Consider the following 17,203-nt stretch of genomic DNA (forward strand, 5'->3'; position numbering starts at 1 on the left):
GATTCGCAAAATGATTTATTGATCGAATCAGTATTAAGGATCAAACATTTTGTCAAATGGTATTCTTAATTTTTTTCTTATGGTGCTACAGTATTTTTTAATGAAGCAAATTGACCCCCAAATTAATTCGCATATTGGGTACAACTAAGTAAAGTTTAAAATAGAAAGGATGCTTTAAATTGGCTATGAAAACCAATTGCAAAAAAAGATAATGAAAATCGTTTCCCTTCAAGAAAAAGGCAAGTAAGAAAAATGAATAGATAACTACAGAGCTGCTACACATTTAAAAATTAGCAAAAGATAAAATCTTCATAAAAAAATGTTCCCATGGGCAACGAAAAATATTTTTTTTTGTAGAATTTTTCTTACACGAAATATTTTTTTAAATACAAGAGATAGAGAGAGAAAATTTGTCTAAAATATATTTACAAAAAAATATTATTTTAGGCTCAAAGTTTAAATGTTAAGGCTTAGAAGAATTTTTTCATATTTAGTGATTTATTGATTTAACTTAACAATTTTAAACAGTTTACCTGAACCTCAGTTTAACACTTATCTTGATTCGTACTATATTATACTAATATTTTTCTTTTTCTTGTTGTTTTAAATGGTTGTTTGTTTTTAATGTTATGATTATTTTTGAGAATGTTTTTCAATATTCGAAGTTAAATGTTTTTTTTTAAGATTTAGAATTATTCAACAGAAAATTTTGTTAACAAATTTTTAAAATTTTTGTTATTAACAATATTATATAATGGCAACAATCATTAAAAAGAACAGATTTTATCTATTAGAAATATCTGGTACTTGGTTTTCTATTTTTTGTGAAGATTTTCCCTCTTTTCTTTGGTTGGTGAGCATTAATTTCCGCACATGTACAAAATTAGCAAAACAAAATTAGCACAAACTACCCCTTCCCATGTGCTTCACTCTTACCAACCCGACAATGGACTGTTTATTACACAAAGTTTTATAATAACGTTTTCTTATTTTTTGGCTTAACAACTTTGGGGACTTTTAACGTATTTTGGTTGGTTGGCTTATTAATGGAGTGTCTATATGTTTTAATTACTGATTCCAAACTACAGAAGTGGTAATTTTGTGTATTAACATTAACATCAATTAGTCGGCCATTGTCTTATCCCTTTAGATTCCTGCTTACCACCCTCTATTAATTACTTTCTAAATTTGCAAATATAAAACACTATGAGAATGTAGAGGAACACCGCTTTAGTTATGAATAAACCTCAAAACTTATGAAAAATGTAAATGATCTAATTGTAGGACCTTAAAAAGCACAAAAATAAGGCAATTATACCCTAACTATAAAGGACAATCTTGCCCATAGACAGAAGAGCAGCATTAAGTTAACATTAGTTAAAGAGTATACATAATTTCGATAATCTAATTCTTTTTCTAAGAGAGACACTGCTTAGAAAATGGCCAATTGTGTAATATATAGATACACAACATTATTTTTCTTCTTAGTAATATAGTGACGTGCGGACAAACCATAGTTTTAAAGAGGCTATGCTGGTAAAACACCAATTATTAGGTTTTTATAGAATCATTATATGCTCATTCCAGGATTAGGTTCTTTTCTTCTCACAGATTTGGTATAAGTATTCGAAAATATGTTATTTACCCTAGCACTCTGATGTTCGAATACGTCCGTTTGTAAATAATAATAAGATTTTTAAATAATTGAATTGCTGAAACAAGAAAAATCTATGTATAAATGTAAATTATGAATCAGAGGTGTGCAGAAGGGTGGTGTATCAACCCATCTAGGTGTCCAGCCCACTAACGTCATCTATACCCCCATGTAGAAACAAGGGGGGTTAAAGTTAAAAATGCACTGTATTTTAATTTAAGGTGGGTTAATAAAGTGTAGGCACTTCACCATCAATTTACTAATCAAATGACGCCTGTTTTATTTTTGAAAACATTAATCATGTATAAGAGGGTGAATAAAATAACCTCCTATTGTAATACACCCCTCGAAAGCGCAATACTCCACCACCTTGATTTTGTTTGTCAAAATTTGCAAACACCTTTTGAAAGCCTGTGCACGCCACTGTTTTAAATAATAACATCACTAGACTTTATTAATTCTAAATTCTTAATAGTGAGCACTAATCTCTGTATAAACAAACTAAAGAAAGATAAATCTATTTTGAAATGTAAATAGGCCTTGAGCTCGATACTTAAAAAATATATTTTTAAACATAAAAAGGCCAAGAGTTCGCTGTTTCAAAATCTTAACTTAAAATATTATTAGGCTGATCGTTCGATTCTTACAAACCATATTTAAAATTCAAATAGACAAGTAGTTACTTGAAAAGTAAATATGAGTATATTTGTCTTTTATAGGTAACCATGCAAATTTAACAAAATTAAACTATATAAAAAATAAAGGATTTGATTACATCTCGTATAAAAAAAAACAGGAACAATATAGAAAAATATTCATGCATTAATTAAGAGTAAGAAACTTGGAAAGTATTTGAAGAATCGAACCCGAGGCCTTACACTGAATGGTCCCCTATTAGAGAAGCATAATTGTACTAGATTGCTACATTTGCATATATATTTAGGGTGAACAATATGTGGTGCTAGTAATTGTGTACATTATTTTAACTACTGTTGCATAGCTCTATGGCATACAATGACACTACCTTAAAATTGTAAGTCATAAAGACACTTCTTTCAAAAAGAGTGTATGATATATTATATTAAAAGAAAGTGAGGGGAGAAAGTCGCTCAAAAAAATTCTGACGTATTACAAACGAGGGATGAGGAGAGGAGGAGTTGGAAAGAAAACCAATAAAAAAGAGATGGATAGTCCCTAATTTTTATGACGTCACATGCTGATTTTTTGAGCGACTTTCTTCCCTCAAAAAGGGAACATATTCTGTAAAAATTGGACTTTGTGCACAGATAATTCCTTCTTAGTATTGTTCATTATTTTTATTTCTTAATTCAACAACAGACATTTTAGAAATACCAGGAAGAACAATTTTTTCACTTACATATTACTTATTTAATTTAAAGCAGAAGCATGCAGAGGAATTTGCGAAGGGGTATGTATTACAGACAACAAATAAGGTTTATTTTTAGTGTCAGGGGGGTGGATACACCCATATTAGTTTCCTCCCAACCACTGAAAAGTCTAAAAAGCGTCTCTGAAATTTTAAATTTAAGCGCGAAGCACGCACATTTTATTTTAACCTTCTGCATGCCTTAATGCATGATTTAGCTGACAGTTTACCTAATGTCAATGCATAGGCTTCGAAACAATTTTACTAAAAAGTTATAGATTTTTAATGCTACGCTATTTATGGATTCAATAGTTCCATTTTGTTTGTATCATGTGCAAAATCTAGATATAAGACTCTATTGTAATATAGTCTAATGTTTTGTTCATGGAAATCTCATAAAAAAACAAATGTATATCTTGACACGTTTTTACTGATTAGAACTAATAGATAGGTTGACAAAAAAGGATATCTTTCCTAAGATATTAGGGTTAATGCTGAGCGAATAAAGCTTTGTTTCATACGTTATTGTAGCGCAGCTTTTCCATGACTGGGTGATGTCTATAATTATATCATTACGGCAGCGAATATTAAGTATTTTTAGGTCCCGACAGACGTAGGAAAGTTACCTGAAAGAAGGTTGAAAATCGAGTTCCTTAAAATTGTATGATATGTTGCATGTCTGAACCTATTTCACATAGCTGCATTTAAAGTCTATTTTAAGCTTCAAGTTTATTGCTGCTGAGCCTTGGTATCTATCATAATTGATATTTAATAATGGCCTTTAAAAATTTAAAAAAAAATCAACTTAAGATATCTCATATAGATATCATTAATTTCAGCAATTTTGTAATATTCTTGTAAGTATTTTTATAAAAAAATAAAGCAAGTCATTTGCTGTGATTCTTACTGTTCTTGTTTGATATATCTGTTCTCTGCATAATTATCTATTTAAATGTATGACGTATCTGTATAGTTTTCAAAGATGTCTTATTTTTAGTCCATCTTTTAAAAACCTAATAAGCATTTTAATCAAGGATACAAAACTTAAAGGTTATGAAACTTGAAATTATTTCTTTTTAATCATTTTACAACAGGGTCAACTATAAAATGATAAGGAAATGAATTTTACCTTTTTTCGTTGATACATTTTAACAAATAAAATATTAAAATATTTCTTTATTCTTGCTATATAATAGTCTATAGTCATTTCATTAAAATTGTTTTAACTTTTTTTTGCACGATTTCTAAACAGTTTTTTCATTTGTAAATTGTTTTGTCCGATCCTATAGAAAATATTTATTTTATAACCTTATAACAAAAAGTTGATGTTATGAATTTTCATAAAATTCTTGCATAAATTCATAATTGTTGGTGATCAATTTTATTTGTCCAGAGTTTTTGAAATTATGTCTCAGTCTGTGGTAGGGATGGGCCAATGAAAGATTAGTAATATTTAAACTTTGTTTCGAATAAACATTTTTTTTTTGTCTTTGAATGGCTTAAAAATATTTGAATATAAAAACTGTTTTTGCCAGGGTAGCTTTTTTCTCCTTTTTTTCTTCTTAATTATTTTTTTTTGCTACTTACTGTAGTTAAAAATATATTATGCTACTGTCTGTTATCGGAATAACCCACTTCTGAATTAAAGTTATCTAGGGTGACTGTTTTTTTAATTCTAGGGTGCATTTTTTGAAGAAAAAAATAATTAATATCTTATCATTTAAAAATATACTAAAACGGGCCCATTTTATTTTGTACTTATATTAACTAAAGACTAAGGAAATTTAGCATTACCTATTAGTTTTATTTATAACAAAATATATTCGTAACACCTTAAGGGTAACTTACAAAATACACCTAGCCCTCCCAATCCCTCCCATATGCCCGCCCATTCTCTGTTCAGTCAAAAAATTAAAAAAATTGTATTTAATATTAGCCAAATATTTTTCTTTCAACCAATTATAGTTGTCACCTCAATTATTGTGATAATACGAAATTGGCTAGACTAATGTACCACCCTTTCCTATCCCTAAATCTAAATTTAACCTAATAGGGTGATTATTTCTACCATCTAAATTGTAAAATACTATTTTGCTATATTGTATGTATGCCCCCAATTCTTATCTCCTGATATTCTAATTAAGCCCTTAGGTTCAAAACCTCCTGGGATGGTCACAAAATATATTAAAAACAAATATTTTAAACAAGGCCAAAAATAAGTTGCGTTGGTACGCTAAAACTAAGATATGTGCACACGTGCACTAAAAGAACGTTACAAAATAGAAAGTCACTTTCTTGTAAAAATTAGAAAATGTTGACATAACAGTAAGCAACTACCCAATTCAATAGTTATTTATCGCATCGTATTATATACGGCTTTCCGCGTATATTAAAATGAAAAATTAAAACCAATTTTGTTAGCTTTTAGCAGTTTAGCTTAATGTTACTCATTTTCCTTACAACATAAAATATGACAGTTTGATTTCTAGTTCATTTATCTGTAGCACTGCTTCTCTCTCTCTCTCTCTCTCTCTCTCTATCATCCATCAAATTAAAATATGCGTAAAATAACTTGAGACCCACTAAACACACGTACGTTTTAACATCAGACAAAAAGGTATTAGATTAACCATTAGTATATATACAATATACATTTAATGCTAAAAATATTTGCTACAATTTATATATTTTTTAGAGGAAGAAACGGGGTGAGGGGGGGGGGTAAAATTTGTTTAAAGGGGATTGTGTTACACCAACTAAGAGTATAGCATAAAACCTTATATGACATACATTGTTTAACTTTTTATTTTATATAACAACAAAAATTCAAATAGTTTTTGATTTACTGAAGAAAATTTGTCTAAAATTTAGTCAATTGCCATTAAAATAACATTTAACACTCTTAAACATACACAAAAACAGACATCACTGTTTTATAAAACTTGATAAAAACTACTCAAAATATAACCTTTAAAACTTCTATTTTTTTTGATCGAAAAATTGTATAATTTTTTAAATTAAAATTCGAATAAGATGACTAAAAAGTACAATTATTAAAAGAAAAGTGCAATAGTTAAAAATAAAATAAGAATTAAAGTCAGGTTTTTAAGTTTTTACCTAATAAGTTTATCTTAGCTTTAAAATTCTTAAAAACAACTTATCTTACTTCACAGGGTAAGGCATATTTGATATTAGGCCTAGCCTGTATAGAAAGGCCTACATTGCATGTGTAAACATCAGATAGGCCCATTCAAAAGATTGTATACATAAAAGTTGAATAATTTTATTAGAATACCATTGGAAATAAACATTAATATCAGGGGCGTCCAAGCTTTTTTTTTGGGGGTGGGGAGTAAAATTTTTTTAAGAGGGGGGGTAATTTTTATGGAGTGGGGACAAAACCGCGACAAACAAAACCGCGACAGGGACAAAACCGCGACATAACAAAACCGCGACAGTGACAAAACCGCGACAATAACAAAAATATAACTATGTAGGATTTTTTTTGTAGAAATACATGGCCGCAGCGCTTGGCCCCCTGGCCTGCCTAGCCGCGGGCGCTCGGACCCCTTGCCCATAACCTAACCTAACCTAAATATTGTAAAAAAAAATTTGAAAAATTTGAAAAAAATCTACCAACCACTTTTTGTAAAATCCACGAAATTCTAAACTATAAATAAGTTAATGTACATTAAACATTCAAACATATAGGTTAGGTTAGGTTAGGTTATAGGCAAGGGGGCCGAGCGCCCGCGGCTAGGCAGGCCAGGGGGCCGAGCTCTGCGGCCATGACCTTCTAGCATTAAGATTTTTTTTATTATAGATTTTTTTGCAATGTCGCGGTTTTGTCACTGTCGCGGTTTTGTCCCTGTCGCGGTTTTGTTATGTCGCGGTTTTGTCCCTGTCGCGGTTTTGTCCCCACTCCATTTTTTTTTGGGGGGGGGGGGGAAATGAAAAAATTTTTGGGGGTGCCTACAACACCCCCAAATTCGTTTGGGGGGGGGGGGATAATCCCCACTTTACCCCTCTCCCCCTTAGACGTCTATGATTAATATCCTGTTTATATACAGTGATTTGAATTGAGTTTTAATATTCAGATTTACATGGATTAGATAATTATTCGTCAAAGGAAAGGGAGGTAGGTGACAATTAATTATTTTTTCTGCTACCCTTAAAAGTATGTAAACTTTTTTTGCCATCCGTTAGCCTAAAAACTTTGGAGGGTGAAGGGGCAATATTTCATCTTGATTGGGTTTTGAAAAATAGCAGTCTCAAAGCATTCTACCAATTAGTATAATTGTTCAATATAATTAGATTTATCTTCTATAGTGTCAACCCTTAGTTCCAGTTTGGAGGTTAGATTAACAAAATTCCGCCCTATAAATAATAAAAAAGATTATGTTTATAAAATCAAAAATATATCAAATGCATGATTACTTCAAAATACATTTGTTTCAACGCTTTTATGTGTTTTATCCTATAGGGCTTTGAAGCATAATGGGCCTAAACGTAAGGAAAGCCCATTTTTGTATTTTATTTCAAAAGGAAGTTATTGACCGTTTTATTTCATTCGGAGTAAAGCACTTCTTTGTTTTTATTAAAATTATGACACATTGAACGATGAATAAATACGCTCTACAGATGATAAAGGGATAAGACAATGGCCGAAAAATGGATGTGTACATCCCCAATGATCATCACAAAACTGTAGATTCTGTAGATTTTAATTAGTGGTTGTAACGTTTGGACAACAAGCTTAATGAACCAACCAATCAAAGTTCAATAAAAGCCCCCATAGTTGTTAAGCCAATGAATAAGTCAACGTTATTATAAAACTAGTGTAATGAACAGTCCAATGTCCCCTCCCTACCTGAAAACATTTACCCCCCTACACTGACCTAATTAAAAGGTATTTTGTAACTTTTAATGTATTTATTCAGGTTTTCATTCACTTCAGCAAATTTATCATATTATCTTGTTTTGTGAATCGTACCTATCAATTACGTCATACAGGCGAGGCTGTTGTCCATGACACTTCAACGTCAGGTACAACACCCAACAGTCAAATAACTCTTTGATTACATGACTTTTGTCTCGAAGTCGCAACTGTGTCTGGTAATGTGTTTTCGGCCAAGGCATTCCATCCTACTCTGTATGTTTATAAAGTGCATCTGACATAGCAGCAGTAGGAGCCATTTTTAACGTCTTTATACATATATGACAGGTTTTTGAGCCGAGATTCGAACTCATGCTATGCGAATATGATAATATGTTGAAGTGAATGGACGCTATTCATTACCCCATATATTTACATACATCTTTTAACACGTTCTTAAAGTATTTTAGGGGGATGGAGAAAAACAACATTACACTAATGTAGTTTTATGATAATGTAATCCAATAGTGCTCCGAAACCGATTTATTTCTACTGAATACAATCATAATAAAAAATTTATTTAATATTTATATTTGCAATTACTTTTATTTAATGAAATCTTCCAATTTTTAACATTTACAAAAGGGCCTGCTGTATTGCATCAAGATCCATGACAGATCTATATAGGAAATAAATATCTATAAACGAGCTCAAGTTTTCCAAAGGTCAGATGTTAAAAACTCATACTGGTTCAATAATCAATAATAAACTCTCAATGACCAGAATGATAAGACCCATTATTTTACAATATGAAGAATAAATTAAATTTTTTATTTCATGTTGCTATTCAAATTATATTGAAGTATTAAATTTCTATTCATAAAATAGAAAATTTAAGTTTATAATATAGTAAATCAAGTAAAACTAAGTTTTTATGTAATATGATACTAGCGACGCGCCCAAATGTGTTCAGATATTAAACTAAAATTTAACATTTAGCTAAATAGTTTAACCCTTTCAGGACGATAATTTTACACAAAAAAACATTAGGATCCTAAAATATTTTAAAGAAAGAGAGACTAAATTATAAATACGGTTTTAAATAAAAATAATGAAATTAAAATAAAGACGGAATAAAAGGGAAGTGAGAGAGAGGAACATTAAATCTTTAAAAAATGATGAATAAACGAAACTATAAAAGTCGTAGTAATCTTTATGAGTAACTTGATTTGTAGTACGGTTCGGAGAGAGAGTTTGAGGGACAGGTCAATGGAAGAAATAAGATTAATAGTCGGGGATAGGTTAATGGAAGAAAAAAAGTTAAAAGTCGGGGATAGGTCAATGGAAGAAAAAAAGTTAAAAGTCGGGGATAGGTCAATGGAAGAAAAAAGGCAATAGTCGGGGATAGGTCAATGGAAGAAAAAAAGTTAAAAGTCGGGGATAGGTCAATGGAAGAAAAAAAGTTAAAAGTCGGGGATAGGTCAATGGAAGAAAAAAAGTCAATAGTCGGGGATAGGTCAATGGAAGAAAAAAAGTTAAAAGTCGGGGATAGGTCAATGGAAGAAAAAAAGTTAAAAGTCGGGGATAGGTCAATGGAAGAAAAAAAGTTAATAGTCGGGGATAGGTCAATGGAAGAAAAAAAGTTAAAAGTAGGGGAAAGGTCAATGGAAGAAAAAAAGTTAAAATTCGGGGATATGTCAATGGAAGAAAAAAAGTTAAAAGTCGGGGATAGGTCAATGAAAGAAAAAAAGTTAATAGACGGGGATAGGTCAATGGAAGAAAAAAAGTTAATAGTCGGGGATAGGTCAATGGAAGAAAAAAAGTTAAAAGTCGGGGATAGGTCAATGGAAGAAAAAAAGTCAATAGTCGGGGATAGGTCAATGGAAGAAAAAAAGTTAAAAGTCGGGGATAGGTCAATGGAAGAAAAAAAGTTTAAAGTCGGGGATAGGTCAATGGAAGAAAAAAAGTCAATAGTCGGGGATAGGTCAATGGAAGAAAAAAAGTTAAAAGTCGGGGAAAGGTCAATGGAAGAAAAAAAGTTAAAAGTCGGGGATAGGTCAATGGAAGAAAAAAAGTTAAAAGTCGGGGATAGGTCAATGGAAGAAAAAAAGTTAAAAGTCGGGGATAGGTCAATGGAAGAAAAAAAGTTAAAAGTCGGGGATAGGTCAATGGAAGAAAAAAAGTTAAAAGTCGGGGATAGGTCAATGGAAGAAAAAAAGTCAATAGTCGGGGATAGGTCAATGGAAGAAAAAAAGTTAAAAGTCGGGGATAGGTCAATGGAAGAAAAAAAGTTAAAAGTCGGGGATAGGTCAATGGAAGAAAAAAAGTTAATAGTCGGGGATAGGTCAATGGAAGAAAAAAAGTTAAAAGTAGGGGAAAGGTCAATGGAAGAAAAAAAGTTAAAATTCGGGGATATGTCAATGGAAGAAAAAAAGTTAAAAGTCGGGGATAGGTCAATGAAAGAAAAAAAGTTAATAGACGGGGATAGGTCAATGGAAGAAAAAAAGTTAATAGTCGGGGATAGGTCAATGGAAGAAAAAAAGTTAAAAGTCGGGGATAGGTCAATGGAAGAAAAAAAGTCAATAGTCGGGGATAGGTCAATGGAAGAAAAAAAGTTAAAAGTCGGGGATAGGTCAATGGAAGAAAAAAAGTTTAAAGTCGGGGATAGGTCAATGGAAGAAAAAAAGTCAATAGTCGGGGATAGGTCAATGGAAGAAAAAAAGTTAAAAGTCGGGGAAAGGTCAATGGAAGAAAAAAAGTTAAAAGTCGGGGATAGGTCAATGGAAGAAAAAAAGTTAAAAGTCGGGGATAGGTCAATGGAAGAAAAAAAGTTAAAAGTCGGGGATAGGTCAATGGAAGAAAAAAAGTTAAAAGTCGGGGATAGGTCAATGGAAGAAAAAAAGTTAATAGTCGGGGATAGGTCAATGGAAGAAAAAAAGTTTATAGTCGGGGATAGGTCAATGGAAGAAAAAAAGTTAAAAGTCGGGGATAGGTCAATGGAAGAAAAAAAGTTAATAGTCGGGGATAGGTCAATGGAAGAAAAAAAGTTAATAGTCGGGGATAGGTCAATGGAAGAAAAGAAAATTAATTGTCGGGTATAGGTCAATGGAAGAAAAAAGTTTAATAGTTGGAGAAAGGTCAACGGAAGAAAAAAAAGGTTAATATTCAGGGATAGGTCAATGGAAGAAAAAAAGGTTTATAGTCGGGGATTGGTCAATGGAAGAAAAAAAGGTTAATAGTCGGGGATAGGTCAACGAAAGAAAAAAGGTTAATAGTTGGGGATAGGTCAATGGAAGAATAGGGTTAATATTCAGAAGTGAGATAACGTAGAATATAATTTTTTAGGTGGTGCCTGCACCACCGATTCACTAGTACTTAATATTATCAAAAAAAAGTTGTCTGCAGACACATAAATGTAAAATTAGATGATTTATTCTCTTGTTTCTTGGCCCTTTTTAAGCAAAATATCGCTGGCAGCTAAGTAAAGCCAGATGAGTACCGCTCTAGATTCGGCTCCGTCACCTTTTTATTGCATCCGGATTGAAGCCGCATAAGAAAGCGGTTACACAACGGTCATGTCGCTTTAGATATTTAAGTAACATTCTACTACTTTTAAAATTTGCTTTTGAATTAATATATTGGAATTTTTTGCTACAACTTTAAACTTATACGATAAGGGAAAAACAAAATATGACTTTAAAATTTGGCTACATATATGCAAGTAACTTCTTGATGTCATGTTATATTTGGAAGGAGTCAACTAAAAATATTGCCAACGAAAATTTTAATTACAAATATAATTTTATTAAAATATAAAAATAGGTCTAAGGCATGTGAACAGATGAATTCTCCCCTTTATAAAAAGTAAAAAAAATTCTCATCTTTTTTATCAGAATGTCCTTTTTTGAGGTCGTATAAACATTAGTTGTATAAAAAGGCTTTTATTACATTAAAAGCAGCTTCATACTAAAAGCTGAAATATGATAAGTAGAAATAGAGACAAGCATAGAAAAATAAATTTGATAAGTACAGACTTATAATTTTGGAAATTTAGAACTGCAATAGTAATGACATCATTTGAAGATTAGTATTAGAAAGTATATTTCATTAGGGTATCCTATTATATTAAGTTAAGTTATTGTATCCCCGGCAAAAAAGTACAGTTGATTTCATGTGGTTTTTATTAAATGATTTTGCATGTATAATACTTTACTGTGTATCTTGTATATATAATCGATGTAAACTTGTTTATTTGCTACTTATAAAAATCATATCGTAGTCCTTCCTTATATAATTTTTTCTTCAATAAACTTGTCCCTGTCCTAAAGTATCAAATTCTAGACTTTTTGTATCCATTGTAAGGGAAGGAATTTATTATCTTAAAACATACATACATTTTACTTCCTCAAAATATTGAAAAATACATTAGATTACCCCCACCTCAAAACCTCTGAAACCCCTTACTTTACCTTAAAATAAAATGCCTTTATGACCATGGCTGACCAGTGACCACAGTCCACACAACCTTAGATTGCACATGCAACAGAGTAATGTGCGTTTGCTTAAATAAATGCGCTTAAAATATTTTTTTGTGAGTTTACTTGTGCTGCGCGCTTTATATACCGTTTTGAATTTGCTTTGCTATATTAGATGTAGGCCATGCATTTTTGGTTCTTTTACCGAATTAGCTGCATGTTTTTCGCAGTTGGAAGACAATAAAGCAATAAAAGAGGCCTTTCATCATATTTCCGACTTAATTCAATATTCTTTTTGTAAAATCATATGGTTGAATTAAGCAAATTTTTATGCTATTGTTTACTTTATTGTTTTATAATGTGATGTTGAAGGATAGCACTTAAAGCTCTTTACCATTTTTGATTATACATAGAGTGTTCCACATAGATTAGCATCACTTACTCTTGCCGCTTGTATATATATAATATAAAGTTAGTTTCCACTAATACTAAAGGCGTTCTTTACAATCAAATCTCATGGTACCTCAGTTGAAACCTTTTTACTTAACAAGTGTCGGATATACCCTTTTTATAAAGAAGCTTTACTACAAAAAAGTCGTGCTTATACATTTTAAATAACAGTATTATTTTATAACAGGTGGTCTGTTTGTTTATAAACTAAAAGAAAGGAGTTTTATTACTTTAAATACATTATTCATTGCGTTTTAAATTTAAATCCTTTGTATTATAAAGTTGTAAAAATAAAATAAATTATTATTGTTTATTCATAGATAACTATAAAATTATTATGCAATATTTCGATACACATTGCTACTAAATATATAACAATCGAGGTGGCAATATAAATTTAGAGGATCATTTAATTACTTTCTTAAATTTGGTTCATAAAGAAACCATAAGAAATATAAGGAGACACTAAAAATGATAATCATTAAAAAGATAAAAATAATAAATCCCTTTGATCCTAAAAAATCTGTTAAATGATAAAATGTATTTTTAATATCTGAACATTATACATTATTATTATATCTTTAGTATGTAGATGTATTACAAACATTTTAAGGTTGTTTGGGGAAATATTAAAAATAAAAACAAAAATAGCAAAATGGTTATTAGCCATTCCTTTTAGGCAAGCTAAAGAAATCAGCCTTTTGATTGCAAATAATTGAATGGAAGTTCTAACTTCTAACTGTGCACGCCAGTTGTGAATACATTAAGAGCAAAGACACATCACCTACTCTTAACTTTATCGTTACGCACTTATATTGGGCACTTTTTGCTAAAATTAAAGCGCGCAGTTTTGTGTGCGCGTCATATTTGTGGTACCACCACACACGAGATAATCCAAACACTTTGAATGTAATCAATTACAAATTGGGCATGCCCCGGCCCACAAAAAGCAGGGACAAACAGTCTAAAAAGAAAGAACTTCAAAATATATTTAAGCTTCCTTAGCATACCCTAAAGAAATGAATCGATTTAACGTCGACTAATACGGCATAGAACAGTTTTAAAAATCTGACAGTTATTTGGCGAATGACTAAAATATCTGATTTGCCTATTTGATATCATGACTTTTATTAACAATATTTGTTATAAACTTATACCTACCAATTAATGCAATTCTAATAATATCAAATTAACCCTTATTAATATCCACTCAAAAATCCCAGCCATTTCTTTTAACAAATTTGTAATTTAAGGTATTTTATCAATTTGTTTGGTTTTTAAAATTCCCAATTTTGAAACCAGCATGAACAAATTAGGAAAGGGGACAAATACTCTAAAAACAGAATTACGTAAACATTCTCTGTAAACTTTTGTGATGGGGGTTATCATATCAGCATTAGATTATAGTCATAATATTTTTATTTGAATGGAGCTATATGGTAACAAGAGCTTTCTATTAGTAATGCAAATGTAAATTTACATACATAGACGGACATTCTATTAACGAAAGTGAAAGAGCTTGGCTTTTGACTAGAATGATACTTTTTAGTATATTTTTCTGTTATCCTTGGGACCAATATGTTTAAAGGCATATGAGGAATGAATTATTTTTTGATATAATCTGTGTGGGGTGTTTGAGGGGGGATTGACTCGCCCAGGGCAATTCTGCCACCAATTGTATAAAATAAGCTTCCTGACTATATGTCATGATATTATAGGCAGGGTTGGATATTCTGAAGAATAATTGATGAAATAGGATATCATAAGATTTGAGGGCATTTTCAGTTCAATAGATCTTTCCCCTGATATTATAAATTTTGCTTTTAGTACCTTTAAAATATAGGAAGAAACAACAAGGGTATTTTAAGACATAAGCTATATAAAACTTAAGAATTAATCAGTCTAAATTAACAAAATAATGTCTTTTTTAAGATTACATTAATTATATATATCAAGTGATATTTGATGTTAATGGGAAAAGAGATCAAATTCTGTTTCATATTCATTTGAATGTGACTGAAAGTACTCAAATCTTATTCTTTTAGAATACTTATTCAATATGTCTATGAATAAATTTGAAATACATCTTATTTGTCAAATTTTGTATAAATAAATAAAATCTAAGGGTCTTGTCATTGTCATGACATGACTTGATACCATTAAAAATCCTGAAAGTATATGAATACGTTTTTAAATCTATCTTTTATTTCTTTAATTTTCTTTAACTTTTGAGTATTTTTATTACTATTTTAAAACTAATTTATATTTTTATTACAGGTAAGTAGACACTAGACAAGCCAAAAATGATTTATATAGAAAAGTAGTTTCGTCGTTCATAAATGTATATTAATATTTGATTTAATATTATTTTTAAAAAGTTTGATAATGAAAATCTTCATGAGCGGATTTTATTCTAATATGATATTATGTTTTTCTTATATTTAATTATATATCTAAGAATTAGCCATGCCCACTTCCTATTATTCTAAATCCATATTGGAGCAAAAATTTGTACATTACATATATTACTTTGAAGCCGGCTGTGAAAAAAAGTGGCTTCGAAAATGAGAGAATATATGCTATTAAGTAAAATTTCTTAGCATTTATATAGTAAAACTCCATATATAAATTTAAAGCCGGCTGCAAGATTTTTGGAACTTTTGGTGATTTTTTCACATATATATTTCAATAAATTCCTTTGATTAATTACCATTCTCAGATTTCGAGGAAAATAAATTTTTTTTTAAATAAGGGAAAATCAATAAAAATAAATTTTTCAAATTATTAAGTTAAAAAATCACTAAACTTGTCATGATCGCTTCTAGTTTGGTAGTTTACCTAAAATGACTTTTTGAACCATAAAACCTAACTTTCTTGTTTATTGACCAATTTCAACCAATATTTTTTATTTCACCTGGAAATTCATTGGAGATTCCAAATCTGATATCGTATTTTACCTAAAATGACTATTTGAACCATTAAATCCAACTTTCTTGTTTATTGACCAATTTCAACCATTTTTTTCCTTTCACCAGGAAATTCATTGAAGATTACAAATCTAATATCGTAGTTTACCCAAAATGACTATTTGAACCATTAAATCCAACTTTCTTGTTTATTAGCCAATTTCAACAAAATTATTTTTCCTTTCACATGGAAATTCATTGTTGATTACAAATCTGATATCGTAGTTTACCCAAAATGACTATTTGAACCATTAAATCCAACTTTCTTGTTTATTAGCCAATTTCAACAAAAAAAATTTCCTTTCACATGGAAATTCATTAGAGATTACAAATCTGATATCGTAGTTTACCTAAAATGACTCCCTGAACCACTAAACCCTACTTCTTTGTTTATGGACTGATTTCAACCATTTTTTTTCTTTTACCTGGAAATACATTGGAGATTACAAATCTGATATCGTAGTTTACCTAGATTGACTCTCTGAACCACTAAACTCAACTTCCTTGTTTATGAACACAGTAATAGTGTCTGACTGATTATGACGTAACAAAAAAATTAGCCAATGAGAGGCCACAATAAATTTTACCATTGGTCAATAACGGCCTCTCATTGGCTATTTTTTTTTGTTACGTCATAATCAGTCAGACACTATTACTGTGTTCCTTGTTTATGGACTGATTTCAACAAATAAAAATTTCTTTCACCAAGAAAATCATTGACGATTCTAATTCTGATATCATAGTTTACCTAAAATGATTTTCGAAACCACTTAATAAAATTTCCTTTTTTTATGGACTAATTTCAAGGATAGGTTAGGTTAGGTAAAGATAAGATTTACCACGCAGTGTTAGGAAAGAGGTTTGGTTAGTGCCCCGTAGAGTTAACCCCTCCATGTAGGGGCTATAAATAAGAAAAATTACCATTTTGGACAAAGAATGTTGTCATCCTTGTTTAAAAATAACTGACCCTTCCCTTCTTTCTTTTGTTAAATTAGGACAGTCATGCCAATAAAAGCGAAGCTAAAAAAATCAGGTTGCCTAACAAACAACATTTTTGTATTTTTAGCAGGAAAGCTACTGTATAAATCCAAAACTCAATCTCCAACGTGATTTTTTCTCGGCTCCTATTCCAAAAAACAAGGACAATGGCAGACCAAACGAACATTAACACTTGTAGAGGCCAGACCTGAATATTCAGATCATAAATGTATAAAAGTCAATGCATAATTGCAAGTATTTTTTAAAAAACTACTTAAATACAGGAAAATGTTTAAGTAATTAAGTAATAATTAAACTAAAAGAAGTCAAAAACCCGCCTTAAAAAAAAGAAGAATGTAAATATGTTTAGTAAAGAATTTGTTCAATGCTTTGATTAATTGCTTAACAGTTACTTGG

The 17,203-nt window shown here is 30.4% G+C and overlaps 1 protein-coding gene across 1 annotated transcript in view; it reads left to right on the plus strand.

The window, feature by feature from the left end:
• Positions 1-17,203, plus strand: part of LOC145317402 (uncharacterized) — a 184,337-nt gene that overhangs the window by 70,310 nt on the left and 96,824 nt on the right. The window lies entirely within an intron of this gene.

Source organism: Acartia tonsa, chromosome 1 (genome assembly GCF_053477335.1).
Source record: "Acartia tonsa isolate MP-2025a chromosome 1, ASM5347733v1, whole genome shotgun sequence".
Lineage (NCBI taxonomy): Eukaryota > Metazoa > Arthropoda > Copepoda > Calanoida > Acartiidae > Acartia > Acartia tonsa.